The following is a 27,256-nucleotide window of genomic DNA, read 5'->3' as shown; positions in this document are numbered from 1 at the left end:
CCCATACTTTGCAAGCGATATCTCTCTGGTGGGATTCCTGGAATCTCCAATTAAAAAGGACCAGGAAGCAAGTATCCAGGACTTTATTTGGGGCCATCCCAGGTGGCAGTAGGGAAGGTGGAAGGAGATAAACCCCACAAGCTGGGATTCCAAAAGCCGTGGGCTGTGTTCAGAAAGTGGTGGGGGGGATGAGTGTTCAGACCCCTGGGCTCTCACTTGTGGGGTGCCTCAGGGTTCTGTCCTCTCCCCCATGCTTTTTAACATCTACATGCGGCCGCTGGGAGAGATCATCAGGGGGTTTAGGTTGGGTGTCCATCAATATACGGATGATACCCAGCTCCACCTCTCTTTCAAATCAGAACCAGGGAAGGTGGTGAAGGTCCTGTGTGAGTGCCTGGAGGCGGTTGGAGGATGGATGGTGGCTAACAGATTGAGGTTGAATTCTGACAAGACAGAAGTACTGTTTTGGGGGAACAGGAGGCGGGCAAGTGTGGAGGACTCCCTGGTTCTGAATGGGGTAACTGTGCCCCTGAAGGACCAAGTGCGCAGCCTGGGAGTCATTTTGGACTCACAGCTGTCCATGGAGGCGCAGGACCATTCAGCGTCCAGGGCAGCTGTCTCCCAGCTCCACCTGGTACGCAGGCTGAGACCCTGTCTCACCAGAGTGGTGCATGCTCTAGTTATCTCCCACTTGGACTACTGCAATGCACTCTACACGGGACTACCTTTGAAGGGAACTCGGAAACTACAACTAATCCAGAATGTGGCAGCTAGACTGGTGACTGGGACTGGCCGCCGAGATCATATAACACCAGTCTTGAAAGACCTATACTGGCTCACAGTACATTTCCAAGCACAATTCAAAGTGTTTGTGCTGACCTTTAAAGCCCTAAATGGCCTCAGCCCAGTATACCTGAAGGAGCGTCTCCACTCCCATCATTCTGCCCGGACACTGAGGTCCAGGTCTGAGGGCCTTCTGGTGGTTCCCTCACTGGAGGAGCCAAGTTACAGGGATCCAGGCAGAGGGCCTTCTCGGTAGTGGCACCCGTCCTGTGGAACACCCTCCCACCAGATGTCAAAGAGAAGAACAACTACCAGACTTTTAGAAGACACCTGAAGGCAGCCCTGTTTAGGGAAGCGTTTAATGTTTAACAGACCACTGTATTTTACTATTTTGTTGGAAGCTGCCCAGAGTGGCTGGGGAAACCCAATAAATTATTATTATTATTAAATGCACCTGATTCGACCAACCTTAACCAATGTGGGGAAAGGGGCTTGGGGGTTCTCCAGAATTTTTGCATTGCCCAATCTTTCCTTATAGGTTTCCATAGAGGTAGTCTTGGGGCTTGCCTGCCTGTCTTATTTAAGAGGGTATTTTTAGGGGGCAACATTGAAATCAACAGCAAATCCCACCAAGAGCAATGAGTCTTGATGATAGCACAAGAATCTCAGTGATAATTCTACTTACCGTGTATGTATTTTACATTCAGTTCTCTTTTAGAATCATAGGGAGAATTGTGCATACTTTATGTGAAGTAATATATATATAATAATATATAATTTATATCCCCTCCTTCCTCCCAGAGGAGCAATTAATATTTAATACACCACTTGATTGCCAGAGTGCCTTCTAAGCGATTTACAAGTATATAACCAATTAGAAAAAATATATAAACACACATCATTAAAATACTCGCTGAGACAGTTCCATCAAGACACTAAAACGAACACCCACAATTAAAATGTGCAACACAATAAGCCCATTAAAAGAGGGCAGCAATTAAAACAGTTTAATGGTTTCAGGCAGCTGAAATTACTTTCTTAAAAAAAAAAAATACGACCACAACAAAAGAAGAAAGCTCATAAACAAAACCCGGACCACTTTGTAACTCTTTTTCCTATTGGAAAATCGTGTGCAACTATTTGTCCTTAAAATAATGGATGGAGACAGGATGGGGTGGACTTTAGTCCTGTTCTGAGATGAATTAGACCAACAGAAAATTTGTCCTTGTTTCTACCTGGGGAACAAAACCTGCCACTATTCTCTGAGGCTTTCCAGGGGACCGGTCCTATATCTTCATGGGTTCAGAAAAGCCCATCCACTTGGCCAGTTCTCCAGGGAGGGGCAGCCTACAATACTCTAGGTCTTGTCAGTCTACATAAGGCTTCCATGGGCTCTAACACCTTGTTGAGACAATGTCTTCCTATAGCCACAGGAGAGAAGAGACCTTCAGCTGGCTGGGTCCCCTTGAAGCTGTAAATATGTGAGAATGTTCAGGGATGCAGGAGAGGATATATTGTCTGATTATAGCTTTTCCAACTTGTGTTAACAAGTTCACAGTTTAGCAGAGTAACATTCCCCCTTTTAAACTCACAGCAGATGTGTTTGCTCAGGCTCGCTAAAGCCTCTATAATAACTTTTCTGGTATTTTCCTTTCCCCCTTATTCCCTCATAAAAGATAAGACACGACACAGTCTTCTATAAAAGTATAAAAAGAGTTTACTCACACATCATTCTGTTCACAATAGGATCCCAGAAGGCAGACTTAGCTTAGAAAAGTTACATACACCTGGAAACTATCTCATAAGGAGACAGTCCCTTTGTCCTCTCTTGACTGGAGGCCAAGAGACCATCTTTGGCTAAGCAGATGTTGCTTCTTCAATGCATGTAGTCAAAGAGAGAGATGGCTGCCCTGCCCTTTGCTTTTGTCGTTACCTGCACAGGTGAGGCCACACCCACCTCTAGTCACATGCAGAGGAAGTCTGTCCCAGCCCAGAAGGAAACAGGAAGTTTACCTGCTGGCTGGACAAACATTCCTCCCCATATGTAAACATATTCACTCTAGGAATGTTGTACTTGACTGCTCTTGTGTTTCACATCCCACAAAATAAAGGAATGGAAATAGATCCTTCTACGGAGTGATCCTGTGCTCCTACCAAGAGCAGCTAAGAAGCTGCAGGGTGCCGTCAACCTCAGTCTCTACTGCTGGAGAGGGAGTTTCACAGATCCTTCTCACAGAATCGTGGAATTCATAGAATCCCTTCCAACTCTACAGTAAAGGTAAAGGTAAAGGTAAAGGTACCCCTGCCCGTACGGGCCAGTCTTGACAGACTCTAGGGTTGTGCGCCCATCTCACTTAAGAGGCCGGGGGCCAGCGCTGTCCGGAGACACTTCCGGGTCACGTGGCCAGCGTGACAAAGCTGCATCTGGCGAGCCAGCGCAGCACACGGAAACGCCGTTTACCTTCCCGCCAGTAAGCGGTCCCTATTTATCTACTTGCACCCGGGGTGCTTTTGAACTGCTAGGTTGGCAGGCGCTGGGACCGAGCAACGGGAGCGCACCCCGCCGCGGGGATTCGAACCGCTGACCTTTCGATCGGCAAGCCCTAGGCGCTGAGGCTTTTACCCACAGCGCCACCCGCGTCCCGTCCCAACTCTACAGAGAATCGTACAATTCTATGAATTGTAGAGTTGAAAGGGACCACTAGGGGTATCTAGTCCCCCCCCCCCGCATCTTTCGATGAGAGGGGAAGATGGGTCTCCATATTAATTGCTGTCTTTTAATTGGATTGGCTTACTGCACATTTTAATTATGGATGTTTCTACATGGACATTTTTATTCTTGTAAACCACTTTGTAGCTATTATTATTATTATTATTATTATTATTATTATTATTATTGCATTAGGTAAAGGTAAAGGGACCCCTGACCATTAGGTCCAGTCGTGGCCGACTCTGGGGTTGCGGCGCTCATCTCGCTTTATTGGCCGAGGGAGCCGGCGTACAGCTTCCGGGTCATGTGGCCAGCATGACTAAGCTGCTTCTGGCGAACCAGAGCAGCGCATGGAAACGCCGTTTACGTCCCGCCAGAGCAGTACCTATTTATCTACTTGCACTTTGACGTGCTTTTGAACTGCTAGGTTGGCAGGAGCAGGGACCAAGCAACAGGAGCTTACCCCGTCACGGGGATTCGAACCGCTGACCTTCTGATCGGCAAATCCTAGGCTCAGTGGTTTAACCCACAGCGCCACCCACGTACCTTATTATTGCATTAAGCAGTATGCTAAGAATAAACAGGGTAGGATGGGAAAATTACCTGCTCCGGTCCTGGCAGTCAGGACCTTAAAGGATAATGGGTGCAATTCTGTCTGCACAGTGGATCTCTCTCGCCCAGGGTGGGAATCTTGCTCTGCTTTTGGAAGGTCTTCCTTTGCTGAGGAGCTCCAACTCCACTCCAGCTATTTGAAACATGGGCAGTGAAAACACAACCCGTGAGTATAATTAGAAATATGTCCCAAGGGCCTTGTCGAAGGTGTGAAGTAAAGAGAGTGATGTGAACATCCCACTGAAAGCCACTCCACTTTTTAACTGAGTCTTGGTGTTAACTTCTCTGGGTTAGAAGATGAATATTCATGGCACATTGACTTCCCAAAATTACATCTGCCCATGGTTCATCTCAGCAGCCTGGAGCGAATTTTGAGGGAGGCGGATTATGAACTACCAAACGTCTTCTCCAATTTGTGATGCCGGTCGGAAAAACAGTTGCCCTGTGGTGATTTCGGATTTCTGTTATTGCAGTTGGCTGGATCCTCCGACATCTTGAACTGCTGAATTTACAGTCCCTCTAATCCCCTTGGGGGTTGCATTTCAGCTGTGCAACATGAGTTTCTACTAATCAAATTATTTTCAATTCATATTCTGTCTTTCAGGCCCTGAAGGAGGCTCATATAATTTGGGGTAGGGTAGGGGGGGAAATCATGGGACGTGAGTGGCGTTGTGGTCTAAACCACAGAGCCTAGGGCTTGCCGATCAGAAGGTCGGCGGTTCGAATCCCCATGACGGGGTGAGCTCCTGTTGCTCACTCCCTGCTCCTGCCAACCTTCAAAAGCACAACAAAGTACAAGTAGATAAATAGGTACCGCTCCGGCGGGAAGGTAAACGGGATTTCTGTGCACTATTCTGGTTCTCCAGAAGCGGCTTAGTCATGCTGGCCACATGACCCGGAAGCTGTACGCCGGTTCCCTCGGCCAATAAAGCAAGATGAGTGCCGCAACCCTAGAGTCGCCCGTGACTGGACCTAACAGTCAGGGGTCTTTTTTCCTTTACCTTTAGGGGCGAATAACACATAGTTGATTAAAATAATTGCTAAGGCTACTATCCTATACATGCTTGCCTGGGAATAAGCCTTCTTGAACTCAGTGGGACTTACTTTTGAGTAGAGATTCACAGGGTTCCATAGCTAGACTGTGAAACTGGTCATGGCTGACACATTGTTTGTGCTCCAATGATACAGTGTTGGTGTTGCCCCGGGCTTTCAGTCGGATTCTGAACACCTTTACTTGAAAGTAAGTTCAGCTAAGCTGAATGTGATTTACCCTCCAGATGTCCCAATTTTCCAGGGACAGTCCTGGAATTACAAAAGCCATCCTGGATTCTGATTTGAATGTCCCTATTTCCCCTGCCAGTGCTGCTACTTTCAAGCTCAGGGAAGAGGAGGAGAATAATCTACCAAAAAATTAAATAAAATTGGGATTGAGGGGTTTTCTCAGGACGATGGAGAGTGTGTGTGCTGTGTCCTGTTGGAGATCATTACAGACCAAGCATGGTGTTGTGGTTAAAGTGTCAGACTAGGACCTGGGAGACCAGGGTTCAAATCCCCACTCAGCCATGAAGTTCATTGAGTGACCTTGGGACAGTTACTGCCTCTCAGCCTAACATACTTCACAGGGTTGTTGTGGGGATTAAATGGGGAACTGGGAACATATTACGCCCCCTTTAAGCTCCTTGGAGAAAAAGGTGGGATATAAATGCAACAGATAAATAATAATGATCTTCAGACTTTTAGGACTCAAACTTGTAGAAAAAGCAGAGACATCACCTTGCCGACAAAGTTAAAGCTATAGTTAAAGCTATGGTTTTCCCAGTAGTGATGTATGGAAGTGAGAGCTGGACCATAAAGAAGGCTGATCGCCAAAGAATTGATGCTTTTGACTCTTGAGAGTCCCATGGTCTGCAAGAAGACCAAACCTATCCATTCTGAAGGAAATCAGCCCTGAGTGCTCACTGGAAGGACAGATCCTGAAGCTGAGGCTCCAATACTTTGGCCGCCTCATGAGAAGAGAAGACTCCCTGGAAAAGACCCTGATGTTGGGAAAGATGGAGGGCACAAGGAGAAGGGGACGACAGAGGATGAGATGGTTGGACAGTGTTTTCGAAGCTACCAGCATGAGTTTGACCAAACTGCGGGAGGCAGTGGAAGACAGGAGTGCCTGGCGTGCTTTGGTTCATGGGGTCACGAAGAGTCTGACACGACTAAACGACTAAACAAACAAAACAAAATTCTTCTAGAGTCTGTGACTCTTAAAGCAGGCTGGATCAAAGGTAGAGGTTCCACTCTTCAGGGGTGCAGCTAGCTACCAAAAGCCACTGCAGCCCCGTTGAAGCCTATCTTTGAGTTTTGCACCAACCTTCAAGCCTGCCTTGTCTGACTTTCAGCCCAAAGCTCCACTTGGAGCTCTCCAAGGTGCTGACCAATTTGCTTCTTGGATGCTGATCTCTGCTTTGCCTGATATTTCTTATCCGGACTCACCTTCTGCTTTGCCTGACCTTGCCTGACTGGAACCTGCCCTTTGCTTGACCTGACTCGGCTTCTTGGCTCTCCAACCAGTGCCGACATTATGCAACCTAGTTTTCTCCCTGGACTCTGTGTCCCTATCCAGAACCATCTGCCTGGGCTACAAGCCCATCCTGGGATAGAATAATAAATAATAATAACATTTTATTTATATCCCGCCCTCCCCAGCTGAAGCCAGGCTCAGATTAGCTAACAACAGTAAAGTAATACAGCATTCTAAAATCAATTCATTATAACATCAGTTCAAATCAAATTAATGGCAACCATTGGGCTAGAGTTCTGTGAGGATTACCAAAGGAGGGGGTCAGACTGTGCCTTGGCCAAAGGCCTAGTGAAACAGCTCTGTCTTTCAGACCCTGTAGAAAGATTTCAAGTCCCGCAGGGCCCTAGTCTCTTGTGACAGAGCATTCCACCAGATCGGGGCCACAGCCGAAAAAGCCCTGTCTCTGGTTGAGGCCAGCCTAACCTCCCTGTGACCCAGGACCTCCAAGATGTTTTTGTTTGAAGACCGTAAGGTCCTCCGTGGGACATACCAGGAGAGGCGGTCGTGTAGGTATGAGGGTCCTAGGCCGTATAGGGCTTTAAAGGTTAAAACCAGCACCTTAAACCTGATCCTGTACTCCACTGGGAGCCAGTGCAGATCCCCTCAGGTTTCCCCCTCATTCGGAAGAGTCCTGCAGGAATAGGATCCAGCCCCACCGATGCTAAATGTGTGGCCATTGGAGGCGCCCCCCAGCACACAAGTTGGTGCAGGGATGGCGTGGCCAAACTCACCCCCTCAAATCCAGGCATGGTGTTGGGCAATCGAGAATCAGCTTTTCTTTCTGGTTTCCTGGAGACAAAGCTGTTTCCACCACACAGCTGCCTGCCTCCACACCTCAGCGTGCAGCTTAGTTTACATGGCCCTCAACTCTTTAGCTCAAATCCACCCCCCTCTCCATTTTCATGCATTTGATTCCCCCGTGTGGCACCAATATGTGAAAACCAGGAATTAACACCGTTCTCTCTCCCCCGCGATGCTGATTTTCTTCTCAGTTCTCGCCATCCTATTCCATGCGCATCACACATGCTGGTTTGGGGTTTAAAACATTATTAAAACCATAGCAGCCAGGTGTCTCATTTGACAGCAAGATGCTTTAGCCCAGAGGTGACCCCGAGGCCCCAGGAGCTGAAAACATGAGCTTGCCGAAGACAAAACCGGAGGACTTAATCCCTGAAGCCGGGGACTATAATTGGCTTTTAGCTTAGCACCTGCTTGTTGAAAGGCAGGTCCTTTTGAGGTGCCTCGGAAACTGGGCACCTGTTGTTGTTGTTAAAGAGGAGAGCGGGAGAGATTCCTAAATGAAGGATGAATGCAGCGTAGGTCAGAGTGACACAAGATGAGGTTGGATGTGATGTGCAAATCACACACATAACGCGCAAACCATTCTCCTGGTTCACTGTGAAGTATTCAGGTCATAAATGCATAAGATGAGTGACATCTTTTATTTCTTATATCGTGTTTTATCGTATTACAATTTGAATTCAATAGAATCCAAGCGGCAAATGTTCTTCACAGATATGCCCTGGACCTCCGGAACAAACTCACAGACTGCTAGTGGTCTCCAGCCCATCGTTTGGGAACCCCTGATTTGAGAACATTTGGAGGGCTTTAAAGGAAAAGGTAAAGGGACCCCTGACCATTAGGTCCAGTCACAGACGACTCTGGGGTTGCGGAGCTCATCTCTCTTTACTGACCGAGGGAGCCGACGTACAGCTTCCGGGTCATGTGGCCAGCATGACTAAGCCGCTTCTGGCGAACCAGACCAGCACACGGAAACGCTGTTTACCTTCCCGCCAGAACGGTACCTATTTATCTACTTGCACTTTGACATGCTTTCGAACTGCTAGGTTGGCAGGAGCAGGGACCGAGCAACAGGCACTCACCCCGTCGCGGGGATTCAAACCGCTGACCTTCTGATCAGCAAACCCTAGGCTCTGTGGTTTAACCCACAGCGCCACCCATGTCCCCCTTTGAGGGCTTTAGAGGAGGACAATTCTCAGCTGGAAGCAAATTCTGCAGCTGTGAAGCCACCACAAAGGCGGCCCTGACTCGAACCACTCGGAGGAATGGGGCGTGCCTGTTTTCACTTAGAAGCACATTCTGCGGGTGTTTATATGCTCAGATTCTGCTTGCATGTTTCCCATAGGTATCTGGTTCATTACTACAATCACAGGTTGTGAACAAGATGTGTCTTGATGCAGCACGCTCTTTCAACGTTCTTAAGAAGTCTTCCATAGGTGCTATAAGCACAACAGAGACAAACCTTCTGGTTTTCATCCTATCTGTGCTGTATGTATTGATTGCCTCACCAACCTAAGACAAGAGCTGATTGCGCAATTGTCGAAAAGGGGGGGAATTCAGTGAATCAAGAAGAAGCTTTGACTGCATTCCAAATGCAAAAATTCACCTGCGTTAATTTCGGGTTTAGATCTTTTTCTCTCTCCCTGCAAACCAAACCCAATTTGGCTTTCCATTTTACACAAAATCTGAACCTCAAGAAAAATACAGCAGAATGCACATAACCTGTGATCGCTCGCCTCCTCTTTTTTTTTACTTCTAAAACAGGAAATGCACACAGAGCCAGATTCAAGTTTTGCTCAGAAATCGCCTGACAGTTGCTAAGTTTTTTGAAGGAGGGGGAAGAGGGTGCGGGGAGGGGGGAGGTTATATAAAAAGTTAGCATACAAGCTGCCATTGCACTTTTATAAACACACACATAAATGCTGCAGGGCAATAACACTAGTAATGTTAAATGGACCAGGCACAAAAGATATTATTTCAGCTTTGATGACTGCAGCAAGCTGTTAAGGCTGCTCTTGCCCATGACAATGACTGCAGATGCCGTTCTGTAACAGGCAGGCGGTATCAATATCTGATCACACTGAAAAGCCGCATTGAAAAAGAAACATCCTTGGGGCACTGATCAGGTCTTCTTCCTGTGTTTATCTCTTCCCATTTTAGTAAATCACAACTCACTTGGTCCACAGTCGAGGTTCTCTAAAAAGGGTGTGTGTGTGTGTCAGGGACTGGACTGAGGAAGAATGGTGGGGACCGTCGCCCCTTTTCCTGAACCTTCCTGAGGAGGGCCGGATTTAGGTTTGATGCGGCCTTAAGCTACTGAAGGTAATGGGGCCCTTTATAGGTCCATCTGTCCTTTGTCAACAACAAATTGTCGTTGTTTTTTGCGTTGAATATATGCTATATGGTAATTTATGGACCTAAGAGGTATCTAAATCCATTTGCATGTAACAAAATATGTATTTTATCAAAGTACTTGTTGAACTTATCTTATCTAAAGGTATCTCAAGCCATTTGCACATTTTGCCATGCAATCAGTCCATGCAGAATGTAGGCACCCTATATATAGAAATGAGCAAACCAGTGATATTTTAGGGAGCAGCCTACCAGGCGGGGCCCATTACTTACATCATAGGAGCCTACACAACACAAAACACTGTTGCTGTATGTAGGTTTTATTTTATTTCTTTTTTATCTTATATTTTGGAAATGTGCATCCAGTTTTTTCCCCCTTTAATTTTTTGGGGGGCTTCCAAGAGAGTGGGGCCCTAAGCTATAGCTTGTTTAGCTTATACGTAAATCCGCCACTGACTCAGTGTCTTTAGAAAGCATTCCTGAGCCCCTTCTCAGGACCAGGCGAGCGTTGAGAGTAGTGGAACAGAGAGCTCACAGGCAGAATGCACAGATCAGCCAGCGCATTGATGATGTAGAATAGGAGGGGGGGTGGGACTTTACTCGGAGCAACGCCATTATCTGAGAGTCGGTAACATCCGTTTCTCTCTGTTTTCCTTCTGTAACACTCTGCCAGATCCACAGCTACGATTCTCTTCCTTCTGCCTAAGGCATCCCCACTAAAACAGTGCATGGAAGAGAAAGGAAGGCAATTGGTTACTCAGACAATGGAGATTTAATGCCAGGTCTCACGAAGACAACTTTATGGAGTTTCCTCCATAATTCCAACCAGGCATCTCTCACGGGCAGCCTCGTGAGAGGTACAAATTAAACAGCTGGTTGTAATCATCAACTTTCGCAATATTTTGCCTACTGCCATAAGCGTTAAGTTCTTATGTTCGGCTGCATTTCTAATGAGCTCTTCTTTTTCTTTCTCTTTAAATAAAAATGCGGTGCTTGGAATCCCTGCGGAGATTGGGTTTTATTTTTCCTCTACAGCAGTTGCTCGAAATCTTTTCAAAAATAAGAGCCAAAAACCATGTGTGTCTCTGTGTTTGCATATTAAGGGATGCAACCTTTGAACTGAGAAAGGTTCCCCACCCCTGACCTCTATTTAAACTTGTAGGGAGTGTTTGTCTGTTTGTTTGTTTTTAAATGGATAGCATAATTTGTGAGTTTGGACCCATCATGCTGAAAACCTTGTGAAGCCACAGCAAAGCCAGCTTTTGGCCCTTCATCTTGACTGAAAATGGCGCCTTGCATCCTAACAGAGAGGCAGTTCCCAGAATTCATTGTGAAGAGGGGCTGGCTGTTTGGTTCAGGGGCGGCTAGGGGGCTGTTTAAACGACCCCCATGGGCCACGGGTTGCTGACCCCTGGTCTAGCTGCAACACTTTGTGCCAGCAGGAGCCTCCATACCAGGTCCAAGGATAGCCACACATAGAGCCCACTGCAGTAATCAAGTGTTGAAGTTACCAGTGTATGTATCGCCTGTCCAAGCTTGGCTGCAGTTGGCATCTCAGCCATAGCAGGAAAAAGGAACTGGTAGCCAAAGAAGAAGAAGAAGAAGAAGAAGAAGAAGAAGAAGAAGAAGAGGAGGAGGAGGAGGAGGAGGAGGAGGAGGAGGAGGAGGAGGAGGAGTTTGGATTTGATATCCCGCTTTATCACTATCTGGAGTATCAAAGCAGCTAACATTCTCCTTTCCCTTCTTCCCCCACAACAAACTGTGAGTTGAGTGGTGCTGAGAGACTTCAGAGAAGTGTGACTAGCCCAAGGTCACCCAGCAGCTGCACGTGGAGGAGTGGAGATGCGAACCCGGTTCACCAGATTACACTGGTACCTTGAGTTAAGAACTTAATTTGTTCTGGAGGTCCGTTCTTAACCTGAAACTGTTCTTAACCTGAAGCACCACTTTACCTAATGGGGCCTCCTGCTGCCGCCGAGCTGCCGGAGCACTGTTTCTGTTCTCATCCTGAAGCAAAGTTCTTTACCCGAGGTAATATTTCTGGGTTAGTGGAGTCTGTAACCTGAAGCGTCTGTAACCCGAGATACCACTGTACGAGTCTACCGCTCTTAATTACTACACCACACTGGCTCTCACTGAGTCTACCTGAGCCTCAAGCAACAAACTCCATACTTATTCCAAGCATTCCCAAACTCCATACTTGGGGGGGGGGCTTCTTTTAGGAGGGGTAAATTGCACACTGTTGCTTATATTTCCATCAAGGGAGCCTCTGGGTGCCTTGGAATGCTGTACAAGAGGCGCTGCTTTAAAAATTAAGGCAAACGATCCTGCAAAGCTATTTCAACAACCCGAGTCTGGGAACATAATGTTCATTCCTGGGCACAAACATTTTAAAAAGCCGTTTCTAGATTGTTTGAGTGAGAAGTGTTTTGTAGGGGAAAAGTCACCCTTTGTAATGTTTTGGAACGAGAAAGCCCAGGATGATGCAAGACCTTTTGCCCTGTTCTCTGTGTTATAGGGAAAGAAGGAACATAATTGGTTTGCGTGCGCATGCTTGCGTGTGTCTGTGAGAGCGCATTTAAAGCAGGAATTATCCACTAGCAATGTGAGAACAAGATTTCCAGGAGAGACACCAGTCTCACTTCACCAGCTAGCAAAGGCAGGGTGGTATGTCTAGAATGCAAAGCTTCCCTGAATTTGCTGGGACATACGGAATATATGCTGATAACAGCCATTTCCAGATATGAAAAATTATGCCCTTTGTTATGCTGGAAACGCAGTCAAATTTGGCAATCAGCTGTAGTCAAAAGGTGCAGGGAGGGAGGAAAAGGGAGGGAGTGTCTTGCTAGAGGAACTCTGCTCTTCAAAATCCTCCCTGCTGATAGAGACATGTCCGCCGATATTTTTGCCTGCAGGAACGCGAGTCACGCCATGTCTCCTTTCAATGGTGCTGAATTTTCAAACCTTTGCAAGCAACATTTGGGGGCCTTGTTCCAGTTTTTGAACCTGGAGGCACATGAATGGACAACAGCTGCAAACTCAAATCAAACCACACAAGGGCTTAGTAAAGGCAGCTCTAAAAGCAGCCGTAATGTCCATTTTCCTGCATAGGGTTTCGATGTAACGATGCTCTGGTGCTCCTGTTAATATATACCATTAAAGGGCATAAAGTTCCAATTTGTGCTATCAGATTGAACTTTGCATATTTACAACCACAGGGAGTTGCTCTGCTTCCGAGTATGTATTTCATCTGCCCGAGGTATCAGCTAGATGGAAGCTATATGCAATTTTATCTCTTGAATATTTTCTAAGTCCCTTTAAAGGTGTCTTATTATTAATGGTGCTGCCAAGCTTAGCAATTCGGCGACTCAGAATGTGGACCTCAGTGACATGGAATCGTAAGTTAAGATACAAGGCAAGTACTATGACTTCCAAAGTTATTCTCTGGCTCGGATTCTCAAACTGAGCCAGGGGAAAACTCAGCTCCTCTCGTCTGTCTGCCTGCCTACATGCCAGCACCATTCCTGCACACCCCACCTCTTTCACCTTATTGCTGCTCCATTCTATCACCCTCCCCAGCAATTTTTGGGAAATGGACCCTTCTGGACAGCATCGCTATGCCCACTCCTCTGACCCACGTTAAGAACTGAGATCTCTTGGGCAAAACTTGCCTTGGGATTTTAGAGTTGCCAAACAGACGTCCAAACATAGCAGGATGAACTCTGCAGCGCCAAAGAATATCACAGCCGTAAGGAGGGAGAGAGGGACGCAGGTGGCACTATGGGTTAAACCACAGAGTCTAGGACTTGCTGATCAGAAGGTCCCCGCAGCGGGGTGAGCTCCCGTTGCTTGGTCCCTGTTCCTGCCAACCTAGTAGTTCGAAAGCACAAAGTGCAAGTAGATAAATAGGTACCACTCCGGCGGGAAGGTAAATGGCGTTTCTGTGTGCTGCTCTGGTTCGCCAGAAGCGGCTTAGTCATGCTGGCCACATGACCCGGAAGCTGTACGCCGGCTCCCTTGGCCAATAAAGCGAGATGAGCACCGCAACCCCAGAGTCAGTCACGACTGGACCTAATGGTCAGGGGTCCCTTTACCTTTACCTTTAAGGAGGGAGAGAGGAATCCATTTCAATTGCCTCCAGTTTCTCCTTTTTCCAATTTTACGTTCAGCTATCTGCCTTTCCACACCACTTTGGAAAACACACCAGCATTTTCATGCAGCTTAGCATAATAAGGACATATCTGTATGCAGTTTCGACTAATTATTTTAATTGATCATTATATTGTGTTTCTTTAAATTTAAAAATGGTTTATTTGCCGCAGTATATATTTCAAACAATCTCATAATCTTGAAAACCGTAAAATAACACATCATGTGCTCCAATCTCATTAAAAGGAAAGAATACATTATATCTGCAACAATATGAAAGGTTAAAATGCAAGTATTACTATGTTACCCACCCCAAACACCCCCATGTTCCTCATTACCTGTGTATTCAATAAAATCGCCCCATACTGCATAGAAGTTATCGTTTTTCTTTTGGCCCCTTGCTACCTGCTGTTTCCGTGTTAGCTTTTCCAACAAAGCTGTTGATAATTTTATTGTTTTATCTTCTTTAGAAACTGATTGGAAGGGTCCCTCCTCAATCAAGTGGTGTAAATAATAATAATAATAATAATAATAATAATAATAATAATAATAAACATCTTCCTTAATAAAAATGCATGTTTGTACACATTATTTGGCTAGTGAACTGCGCTGCAACATTAGGAGAAGTGTCCACCTATTAAATAAATAAAGACACAAGGACACATGTATTCTAGGTTAATGGACTAAATAAGGCCACAACTTTATTGGTTACAGCATGTGAGTGGTATTGGCTTAGGCACTGGATCAAGCAATCTAATATATGACTCCACCCCGCTCAGTGGGGAGTCATCCGAAGGTTAACAACCAGTGGGAGGAGCTTGTTGATGCAAATACAACTGGAAGCTTCCCCTGATGTCACCGGGGGTCGTGCCATGGCCCTAGCCACCAGCAGGGCATTGGACAGGATCCACGACAGCTGGATTCCTTTAACGGAATACCCAACAAGGTGAAGGGTAGGTGATGGCCACAACCTGCCCTCCAGCACACAACACATATTCCAATGCCTAACCGCCAATACCCGAAAAGTTGTGATGATTTGCTACAAGGTAGGCGATAAACCAAGAGGCTGGTGCCAATTTGCCAAATGGATAACAATTCCTACCAGGCCCCCTGGTCAACCAAGGCAACCAACCAAGGTCCATAGCAAGGTCAGAAGCATAAATATATCCTAAAGGGAGAGTAGGCGGGTGATCCAATGACTTCTGGTAGCAGAATAATAATAATAATAATAATAATAATAATAATAAAAAAAAAATTTTATTTATACCCTGCCCTTCCCAGTTCAAAAACCGGGCTCAGGGTGGCTTACAACAAATTTAAAACACTTCATTATAAAAGCAGCATAAAACACACTATTAAAATGTGAATAACAATAAAATTCAAAAATCAATTTAGGGGAAATAAGCATTAGATAATCCCCAGGGCTAGCTGGCTGAATTGGTCCTACTTGGGCCAGCGAGGAGGCCAGGGGAGAATTAGCTGTGGGGTCTCAGAGCGGGTGATCTTCATAAAGGGGGAGGGGGAGGGGGAGGGACGGAAATAAAAGATCAGGGAAGGGAAATAAAAGAATGAGGGCACGGTGCTGCCCCAAGCCAGCCCTATTGGCTGGCTGATGGGCGTGGCGTGGCAGCCGGGTAACTGACGCAGGGGGCCGAATACGTCCCCCTGCTGACGCAGATACCGGCTCCCACTCACAACTCCTCCCCTCTGGAAGGAGGAGAGGCTTTCTCAACTCAGCCGCATTGTTGTTGTTTGATGTTGTTTAGTCGTTTCCGACTCTTCGCCAATGTCCAGCCGGCAAATCAATAGTCAAAACAGGCAGCGTTGTGCAGTGGTTGGAGCTTTGGACGGGAACCTGGGACGCTAGGGTTCAAATCCCCTCTCAGCCTAAAAGTGAACTGTGCCTGCTTTGTGGCCTTTGGGTGCTAGGTGAATTCCTCATTATTTTCTAGGGTTTTGGAAAACACACACTTGAATGCTTCTTGAGTAATTTGTAGTTTGATCCGATTCCTGTTTTAACTGATGTTTATTCTACCTTTAGATTTGATGCTTTTTTTAAAAAAGTGCACTGCCCAGAGAACTAACTGTTAGTGGGTGGTAAAAACAATGCTTGCAATAAATAAGAAAATATTTTCAGTAGTCAGCAGGGAAACGCACACAAGCACACACCATTGGGACTGTTAAGTGCCTGCTTTGGAAAGGATATGAGCCCGCCATGAGCTAAAATAAGCCATTTCTCTAGAGGGGATTTGTGTTTCTTGCCAAATGGAACGACCTCAGCCGGATCCAGCGATAAATTGCTTCTAGAAAAAGTCACAACAACCTCATAAAGAGCTTTGCGTGTGCATTCCCAGTTGTGTAGGAAGACACTGATTGGCAGTTTTGAGAAAATACAGAACACGGAAGCCTCCTCTGGGGAGCTCCTATTCCAGGAGAGCCATGTTAACGACGAATTAAGAGATGGAGAAGTTCTAATGGATTCTAAGTTTGGGCTCCGTCCTGGTGATCTACTGGAGAGAAACTGTCTGTGTGTGTGTGTGCAGAGAGGGCCATGGTTGACCTCTGCAGCAGGAAGCCAACAACTGGGTGACTCAGTTAATAAATAATAATAATAATAATAATAATAATAATAATAATAATAATAATATTTTATTTATACCTCGCCCTCCTCAGGGCAGCTAAAACCAAATAGATAATACATTAAAAACACAAAATCAAACAATTAGTTTAAAATACAATTTAAATCATATTTAAAATCAAACTAAAATTAAGTTGTTGTTGTTGTTTAGTCGTTTAGTCGTGTCCGACTCTTCGTGACCCCATGGACCAGAGCACGCCAGGCACTCCTGTCTTCCACTGCCTCCCGCAGTTTGGTCAAAATTAAGTGGGAACCCACAAATCATAACCGTAGGGGTAAGGAATTAAAAGGCCACACGTGCTGGTCCCATATGGGCCGATGCAAAAAGCCAAGGAGGCCACTTACACAGGGTCCCATAGAAAGAAGGGGGTCAGTCTAGGCCCACACCAAAGGCCTGGTGGAACAGCTCCGTCTTGCAGGCCCTGTGGAAAGATGTCAAACCCCGCAGGGCCCTGGTCTCTTGTGACAGAGTGTTCCACCAGGCTGGGGCCAGGGCTGAAAAGTTGTGCCTTTTGTTGTCTCTCTGTCCCGCCCTCTCTTTAAGAGAACTCCATGGTGTCGTGTGTTTGCAAAGCAACATTCCATCCTCTTCCTCCTGCTCCTCGTTCTTTCTCGGGGAAGTGCCATAGCTCAGTGGCAAAGGATCTGCTTGTCAGGAGCTCGTCCTACTCTCGAGTAGGACCCTGGCAGAGACACATGCCCGACTGGCATGTTCTCTCCCTCCTGGTTGATTGTTCGGGAGCTTCAAAAGCTTTTTTCTGCCCAAACATCACGGCGACCGATGCCAACAGACATCGGCACACTTAGGGATCCGCAGAGTCTTTGCAGCTTGCGTAACAGACTTCAGCAACTCAGCATTTTTGCTAATCTACTTTATTTACATATAAACACGCACAGAGCACTGCAGCATGGCTCCCTCTCACTCTAGTATCAGACAGCAAAGAGAGAAAGAACAAAGGACAATAGTCCCACTTCACGGAACACAGAAGAAGAAGAAGAAGAAGAAGAAGAAGAAGAAGAAGAAGAAGAAGAAGAAGAAGAAGAAGAAGAAAAGTTTGGATTTGATATCCCGCCTTTCACTCCCTTTAAGGAGTCTTAAAGCGGCTAACATTCTCCTTTCCCTTCCTCCCCCACAACAAACACTCTGTGAGGAGAGTGGGGCTGAGAGACTTCAAAGAAGTGTGACTGGCCCAAGGTCACCCAGCAGCTGCATGTGGAGGAGCGGAGACGCGAACCCAGTTCCCCAGATTACGAGTCTACAGCTCTTAACCACTACACCACACTGGCTCTCACAAACATCCTGTCTCCATCATTTCCCACACTGCGGAGTCAAAACATACACTGTCATGTGATAGACAACAATCCCATGACTGCAATCATGGAGCTGGAATTCTAACACTGCTTTGCATACAGAAGGGCCCAGGTTCCATCCCTGGCACCTCTAGGTATGGCCGGGAGTGTCCCCTTGTCCGAAACCCTGGAGAACTGCTGCCAGTCAGTGTAGACAATACAGACCTAGATGGACCAAGGATCTAACTCCGTAGAAAGCAACCTCCCATGTTTACACCTCTCCTACCTGGGGCTTCCTTCTGAACCCTCCAGGACCTGCAGCTACCGAGCTTTTTACTGAAAGAATTTGGCCCAATGTGTGCACTGCTGCTGAGTGTCACTGTCCGGTCTACAGGCGATGGAAGTCCCGGCTGAGGATGTCGAGACCGGGGGCAAGATGGCAGGGTGGGAGCAGGAACGAGAGTCCAGAAGTCAGGGGTCCGAGGGTCAGGAAGCAGGGAGTCACGAAGTCAAGGGTCTGAGGGTCGAGAAGCAAGGAGTCAAGGAGCCGAGGTCCAAGGATCAGGAAGCAAGAAGCCAAATGCAGCAAGGCAGGAAACGTGTTGCTGTGGCAAAGAGCCAAATGGAAATGCTTCTTCGTTTCTGTTTGCCACTGTGCAGTTGCTTAGAGTCACAAGACTCTGTTTACATTCCAGAGACATTCCAGGCTGTTGGAAGTCTCATGGAAGACAGGAGACGGATGTGATGTTTACTGATTTCCTGTTCCTTTGTTTGTTTCATTTGCTCTCTGTCTTTCACAGAGAGAGGATGTGTTTTTCTTTGCTGTCTGCATAGCTAGAAAAGAAAGCATAGCATGTAGCTCACACTATCTCATCCTTCCGCATGCTGCTGGAAACTCTCCTGAATGGGGGGATGTGACTGGAGCCTTATCAGAGGCTCAGGTCGTCAATCACATAGGAGGCGATTCTGGAGGACTCGGCCGGAGGAGGATGAGCTTTATCAGCTTGGCTGAGCGAAGATCCCAACAATGCTGACCTTATATCCCTTCCCGGCTCTTGCCACCAGGTGCAGTAAGTTACCAAGTGGCCTCACCTGTGTGGCTGCGTCTTGCTTCTCCAGAACAAACTTAGGAAGGCCCCAGTCGTGCGAAGCCCTACTGGTCACAGGGCCTGGCTCCTGCACGCACTCCTGACACTGAGCTAGATGGGCATGTTAGTATTTGTGCTGGTTCCGTATTTGTTAGGAAATGCACTTTGCGTTTTGCAAAGAACTGGGGGAAGAGAAAACCCATGTGATGTAATGTAACAGCTGCAAAATCTTGTGACTCCGATTAAGGTCACAGAAATGGATAGCTCCCTTTAAAAGTGATCATGGGTAGTGATAGGATGGGTGGGAAATTGGCTGGTTGTTTTGACGAGTGTGAAAACTCCAAGCACATGCGGCCCAGAGGAGTTGGTGAGGACCGAGCTACAATTCATGGACTACTTCAAGGGAGTTTTAGAATCAAGAATCAAGATGAGCCTCTCTTGGGCTCAAGGGAGTGAAACACATTGCATTGGACTTAATATACAGTGGTACCTCGGTTCTCAAACTTAATCTGTTCCAGAAGTCCGTTCCAAAACCAAAGCGTTCCAAAACCAAGGCATGCTTTCCCATAGAAAGGAATGCAAAAGGGATTAATCCGTTCCAGACTTTTAAAAACAACCCCTGAAACAGCCATTTAGCATGAATTTTACTATCTAACGAGACCATTGATCCATAAAATGAAAGCAATAAACAATGTACTGCAGTCACACCATCAATCAATCAATCAGTAGCTGAACTGGGTTCCACACAGTCACAAGAACGAAACAAAAAAGAGCCACAAAAATGCAAAATAAATAGCAAAAACAGACCTTAGCATAACACGCAAAATGGAAGTGTGGCACTCAAATTGGAAGCATAACACTCAAAATGGAGCATGTTTGGCTTTCAAGAAAAGTTCGCAAACCAAAACACTAACTACCAAGTTTGCAGTGTTTGGGTTCCAAGTTGTTTGAGTACCAAGGCGTTTGAGAACCAAGGTACCACTGTATATGTATGATTTTGCTTGTAATAGTTGCTGCCCTTCTTCAAAGTCTGGGGTGTGGAGTCTACTTCATCACTAGGGCTTCAATGGTGAAATCTGCATGACTCAGAAAATAGCCAACAGGACTCAAGGGACTGACTCAGTATATGGCAGCTTTCTGTGTTCTTCTTTCTCCTCCTTGGTCCTCAAGCATTTAACAAGTATAAAACCAATTACAGATAAATATAAACGCATGTAACTGAAGTACACAATCAAACCGTTCCATTGAAATGTTAACAATAAATCTGCAATGAAAATGTGCTATGAAACAAGCTTATTTAAACAGCGCAACAATCAAAGAGGCCATTAAAAAAAATTAATACAGGAGGTACAGGGAATGCTGATCAAGAAATATCTTGCCTAGTGCAGATAGAAATGAAAGGCTTAAGGGTTTCATTCAGCGTTAGTCCTGCTCAGAGCAGATCCATTGAAATCAATGGGCACCTTAGATAAATTAATTTCAGTCCGTATAGTTAAAGCTATGGTTTTCCCAGTAGTGATGTACGGAAGTGAGAGCTGGACCATAAAGAAGGCTGATCGCCAATGAATGCTTTTGAATTCTGGTGCTGGAGGAGACTCTTGAGAGTCCCATGGACTGTAAGAAGATCAAACCTATCCATTCTGAGGGAAATCAGCCCTGAGAGCTCACAGGAAGGACAGATCCTGAAGCTGAGGCTCCAGTACTTTGGCCACCTCATGAGAAGAGAAGACTCCCTGGAAAAGACCCTGATGTTGGGAAAGATGGAGGGCACAAGGAGAAGGGGGCGACAGAGGACGAGATGGTTGGACAGTGTTGTCGAAGCTACCAGCATGAGTTTGACCAAACTGCGGGAGGCAGTGGAAGACAGGAGTGCCTGGCATGCTCTGGTCCATGGGGTCACGAAGAGTCGGACACGACTAAACGACTAAACAACAACAACAATCACAAGTTTTACACTGTCCGGTGAGTCCAAGTCTTCAAGCAAGAGTGAAAAGTGCCTTGCTGGAGCAGATATCAGTCCACCTTAATTCAGCATCCTTTGCAAGAACCACAGCAACCAGCAGGAAGTTCACAGACAAACAAATTGCCAGCCAATTGCATCCTTACCCAGGCATTGTGTACCAGTGGCCTTCCTGATAATGCTGGACTCCGACTCCAATCAGCCCCAGCCAAGCATGGCCAGTAGACAGGATTCATGGGAGTTGTAGTCCAATAACATTGGGGGGCCCATAGCTTGTATAATTATGTTTTATTGAATTCATCCATTCAGCACCCTGCGGGATCCATCTTTCTCCCACAAAAGAATTATGAGGCTTTGGCACTCTAGAGTCCGTGGCACAAATGGGATTAATCTACTGCAGCAAGACTAACAATCTGAAATGAATAAATCTTGTTTTATTTTTATTTATTTATTTTGCACTATGAAAGTTGCATTTTTGGAATTCAGGAGCACAAGGGACCTTAAACCGGGTTGACAAAACGTATTTCTCCATGAAGTTTGCTTGGCTCACAGATTTATCTCCCCTAAGTAGAGATGGTGTCAAACTTGATAGATGGCCGAGTGAAACAGCAGTGGCATTACAAAGCAAACTGGGTCAACATTGAGTCTTCCAAAAATTAGCCTTGGTACTATAATAAGGTCTCTAATGAAGTTGTTACGGGTTTATTATCAACCACGTGGAAGAAGAGTTTCCCCTTTGGCTGCTTAGAGAGTACCTTGACTGTTGACACGGGACAACAGCTGAGGGGTTGCCTAGACACCCAGGAAGGAGACGTTGAAGGCTTAATATCGGATATAAAGGTTGTATTTATAACAAAGAGAAGACCTGCAGCCTGTTCAACCAAATTTTGAAACCAAAGTCAGGTGGGATCTGGATAACTCTGTAGGGAGGGATGTTTCTGCCCCCCTGAACATGTTCACACCAGCAAATCTCAGTTCCAAAGCAGATTATGGGGTGCAGGATACGTCACATGAGCCTAAAATGTGCATCCCAACCAGCTATGCAGGGTTCAGCAGGCCAAAAGAGCACTCATCCAAGCATAGCTGTCAACTTACAGATTGGAAAATAAGGGACCAGCAGCCAAAATAAGGGATTTTCTGAACACAGGTATGTTCAACTTCTGAGCCCCTCTGAGCCAAAGGCAGAAAACCCAGCCAGCAGCCAAACGAAGCCTCAAGCGGTGGTTCCCACAGCACAGCAACCCGGCAAAGGGGATGCAGCAAGGAAAACCACCGTCACCTCTCCACTGGGAAGTGCTGAGCAAAGGCAAGTCCCCAAGCAACGCGGCCGATTTGATTGGCACAAGGCATGCAAGCTCCACCCCCCAGTCGTTCTTAGACTCCTTATTGGGTGAGCAACGCAGCCAAGCAACACAGTTGGCGCCTCCCTCCTCCCTGGCCGGCAGGGAGGGAGAGAGAGGAGCTGCTTCCTTTGAAACCTGGGAAATTTAAGGGACATCAACAATAAGGGACAGCAGTGGGACACAGTGTTGGGATAAGGGAGTTTCCCGCCAAATAAGGGACGGTTGACAGCTATGCATCCAAGCCAGGAGTAGAAAGTAGCCAGAGAATAGGGATAGGTAGATATGCTTGTTTCTCCCATTCACATTTTCCCAATTTTAAATTTACTTTCCCACATTTCCACAGCATCTGTGATTTACTTTTACTACTTTTAAAAAACTTGGTTGTGAGAATTTATGAGCATTTTAGTGCAAACTTCTCCCAATATGCACATTCGTGTGCAATTTCCCAAATATCCATTTTTGTATATTATTGTATACTATTCACTACTATATGCCTGTTGTCTTTGTCCATGGAGTTTTCTTGGCAGGGATACTGCCGTGGTTTGCCGGTTCCTGCACCAGGTGGATCACGTTTAGTCAAAACTCTCTCACAGACCGAAGAGAAAGGGGAGGGTTTTCAGTCCCGAATTTACAATTATACTATGAGGCTTCATGCCTGTGTTGGATTAAAGAATGGATAGTACTGGATAATACTGATTTATTGGACTTAGAGGGATTTAATGCTAGATTTGGATGGCATGCATACCTATGGCACGATAAAGAAAAGGTCCACAAGGGTTTTTCCAATCATATCATTAGAGGGGCGTTGTTAGAGGTATGGAATAGAAGTAAGAGACTGATTGAAAAGGACACCCCTTGGTGGCTATCACCAATTAACATCTTAACAATTAAAAAACTAAATATGGAAAGCCAAAGATGGACCTACGAAGATCTCTTGGTAAATTCAGACAAAGGATGGAAAATCAGACCCTATGAAGAGATAAAGGATAAATTAACGGGATGGTTACAGTTCCACCAAATTAATGCCATATGGAATGAACACAAAAAAGTAGGAATGAATGAGAAAAAATCCAAATACCAGGTAGAGATAATAGAAGGGAACACCAAACTCTTATCCAAAATGTATAATCAATTATTAGAATGGGACACCATGGATGAACAGGTGAAAGAGGTCATGATTAGATGGGCCATAGATTTGGGATACAATCTGGACTACGACAGATGGGAAAAACTCTGGAATAAGGATATGAAATTCACAGCTTGTGTTGGACTCCGAGAAAATATGGATAAGATGATGTATCATTGGTACATCACCCCAGTGAAGTTGGCAAAGATGTATAAGACCGGGGACAAAACTTGCTGGAAATGTAAAAAGAAAGAGGGGGACTTCCACCATATGTGGTGGACGTGTGAAAAAGTAAAGAGGTTCTGGGGTCTTATCTATGACGAGTTAAAAAAGATTTTTAAATACACTTTCCCAAAAAAACCCCGAAGCCTTTCTCTTAGGAATGGTGGGAGATGAGATTAAGAAAGAGGACCAAACCCTGTTCCAATATGCAACAGTAGCAGCCAGGATACTGCTAGCGCAGAATTGGAAAACACCCAATATCCCAACAATTAGAGACTGGCAAACCAAACTAATTGAATATATAGACCTAGCAAGGATGACACAGAAGATCAGGTATCAGAAAAACCTTAAATTTATTAATGATTGGAACAAATTTATTTTATACATGGAAACGAACCTAGGAAACATTAAAATCACAGTAGGCGTAATATAAAACCCGCGATGTAGGGATAATGGTCGTAAAAAGACACTGCAGAAGATAACATTGAGATACAGTTCAAACTGTGGTGGGAGGAAGTCGGATTAAGGTATCAATACCCCTTAATGCTTTTTTGTGTGTGTAGTTATTTACGTTATATGTATTTTGTTGTTTTGTAATGTTTGTGGATTAGTTTTTTTTTAACACTTGCTGGAAAATAATAAAAATTATTTTTTTTAAAAAAAACAAAAAAAACAACAACTCTCCACTATGACCTGTCCGTCTTGGGTGGCCCTGCACGGCATAGCTCATAGCTTCTCTGAGTTATTCAAGCCCCTTCGCCACGACAAGGCAGTGATCCAGGAAGGGGAATTAAAAAATCTTTTGAGGAGGGTTTAAAGGGTTTAAAGAGGAGAGCACAAATTATGGTCTGAAACTCAACATCAAAAAACTAAGATCATGGCCACTGGTCCCATCAACTACTGGCAAATAGAAGGGAAAGAAATGGAGGTAGTGAGAGATTTTACTTTCTTGGGCTCCATGATCACTGCAGATGGTGACAGCAGTTATGAAATAAAAAGACACCTGCTTCTTGGGAGAAAAGCAATGAGAAACCTAGACAGCATCTTAAAAAGCAGAGACATCACCTTGCCAACAAAGGTCCATATAGTTAAAGCTATGGTTTTCCCAGTAGTGATGTATGGAAGTGAGAGCTGGACCATAAAGAAGGCTGATCACCGAAGAATGGATGCTTTCGAATTATAGTGCTGGAGGAGACTCTTGAGAGTCCCATGGACTGCAAGAAGATCAAACCTATCCATTCTTAAGGAAATCAGCCTGGAGTGCTCACTGGAAGGACAGATCCTGAAGCTGAGGCTCCAAGACTTTGGCCACCTCAGGAGAAGAGAAGACTCTCTATCATTTGCTCAGGCTCCGCCTACAATTGCTCTCCCTGCTTCCTGCCCCACTGGTCCCAATGAGCACCAGGCATTGTTGCAAGTGTGAGAGCCAGTTTGGTGCAGCAGTTATCGTGTCGGACTAGGACCCACGAAACCAGGATTCAAATCCCCGCTCTGTCATGAAGCTCACTGGGTGACCTTGGCCCAGTCTCTCTCTCTCTCAGGCTAGCCTACCCCCCAGGGTTGTTGGGGGATTAAATGAGGAGAGGCAGAACCATGAATGCTAGACTGAGGTCCCTGGAGAAAAGGGTGGGATATAAACACAGCAAACAAACATTAAAATAAAATAGTAAGTGAGACGCTTAGGCAAATGGGAGCCCATTATTCAGGTGAGATGGCCAAAATTATCCCTACTGACTCATAACCCTTCCGCTTCAAGGGCTGGTAATGGGGTGGGATCCTGCTCCAATATCACCACAATTGCCCAGCGACCTGTTTGCATCCTGCAAGATCCAATTGTGTGTTAATGCTGTCACCTAGTGGTCGGCTAGTGAGATGAACCAAGAACGCAGAGGTGGAAAGCAGGGATGCTGTTAACCTTCACTATAAGGCAGGGGTAGGGAACCCTTTGCAGTCCAAGGGCCACATTCTGTTCTGGGCATCCTCCTGGGGGCCACATTCAAGCGGCGGGCAGGGTCAGGGTCAAAAAAGTGTGCAGGGCAATGAGTGCAGATCCCACCTTTGCAGAGCAGCTCATCAATCCCAATCTCAGCGTTGAAGGACACATTCCAGATTGCTCAAGAATGCTGCATAGCAGAAGTAAAGGACACATGGACGGTTAAGTCCAGTCAAAGGCAACTATGGGGTGCGGCACTCATCTCGCTTTCAGGCTGAGGGAGCCGGCGTTCATCCACCGACAGCTTTCCGGGTCATGTTGCCAACAGGACTAAACCACTTCCGGCACAACGGAACACCGTGATGGAAACCAGAGCGCACGGAAACACCGTTTAACTTCCCACCGCAGCTGCACCTATTTATGTACTTGCACTGGCGAGTTTTCGAACTGCTAAGTTGGCAGAAGCTGGGACAGAGCAATGGCTTTCTCCTGATTGAAGTGCAGGGTGTTTGAGGACCAGGACATTTGCAGGGAAACCGAAATGCTTGTTTACAGAGCTATTGCACTACCAACCTTACTGTACGCTTGTGAAACATGGACCACTTATAAACGCCATCTCCAACTCCTCAAAAGTTTCCATCAATGGTGTCTCTGAAAAATTTTACACATCACTTGGGAAGACAGGCAAACTAATGTCAGTGTACTGGAAGAGGCAAAGATCAACATCATTGGACTGGTCATGTTGTGCGGACGCCTGATTATCGTCTTCCAAAGCAACTACTCTATTCCGAACTTAAAAATGGAAACCGTAACGCTGGTGGTCAACAAAAGAGGTTTAAAGACAGTCTCAAAGCAAATTTTAAAAAATGTAGTATAAACTCCAACAATTGGGAAACACTGGCCTCCCTGCGAGCGCTCCAGTTGGAGAACAGCCTTTACCAAAGGTGTCATGGGCTTTGAAGACCCTCCAACTCAGGATGGAAGGGAGAAATGTGCTAGGAGGAAGGCACACTTGGCAAATCAACACCGTGATCAGCTCCTGCCCAGAAACCAGTGTCCCCACTGTGGAAGGACGTGTGGATCTAGAATTGGCCTCCATAGTCATTTACGGACTCATTGTTAAAACCATGTTTAGGGAAGACAATCTTACTCGGCTACAAGGGATCGCCAAAGAAGAAACCAGGTGAGGGTAGACGATGGGTCTCAAAGCCTCGTTGAGTGAGAGACTTGTCCTGCATAGGAAGATGGCGGATGAGACCAACAGTGGGTTCAACAGTCAAGAAGGTGGTCTCCGCATGTGCTGTAGAGGGAAGTGAGGGTCAAGAGGGGCTCACCCACTTGGAAAGGTAGCATGGGGGTTGTGGCGATCACACAGGGTCCCTGGACGTTTAACGGTCTATTGATGCCTGTGCCACCACTGTGATCGCTTCCCTGCCGCCACCAACCAGTTAGGTAAAGGTAAAGGGACCCCTGACCATTAGGTCCAGTTGTGGCTGACTTTGGGGTTGCGGCGCTCATCTCGCTTTATTGGCCGAGGGAGCCGGCGTACAGCTTCCAGGTCATGTGGCCAGCACGACTAAGCCGCTTCTGGCAAACCAGAGCAGTGCACGGAAATGCTGTTTACCTTCCCGCTGGAGCAGTACCTATTTATCTACTTGCACTTTGACGTACTTTCAA

This window comes from Podarcis muralis, chromosome 12 (assembly GCF_964188315.1).
Source record: "Podarcis muralis chromosome 12, rPodMur119.hap1.1, whole genome shotgun sequence".
Lineage (NCBI taxonomy): Eukaryota > Metazoa > Chordata > Lepidosauria > Squamata > Lacertidae > Podarcis > Podarcis muralis.
Note: the sequence above shows the minus strand (reverse complement) of the source record.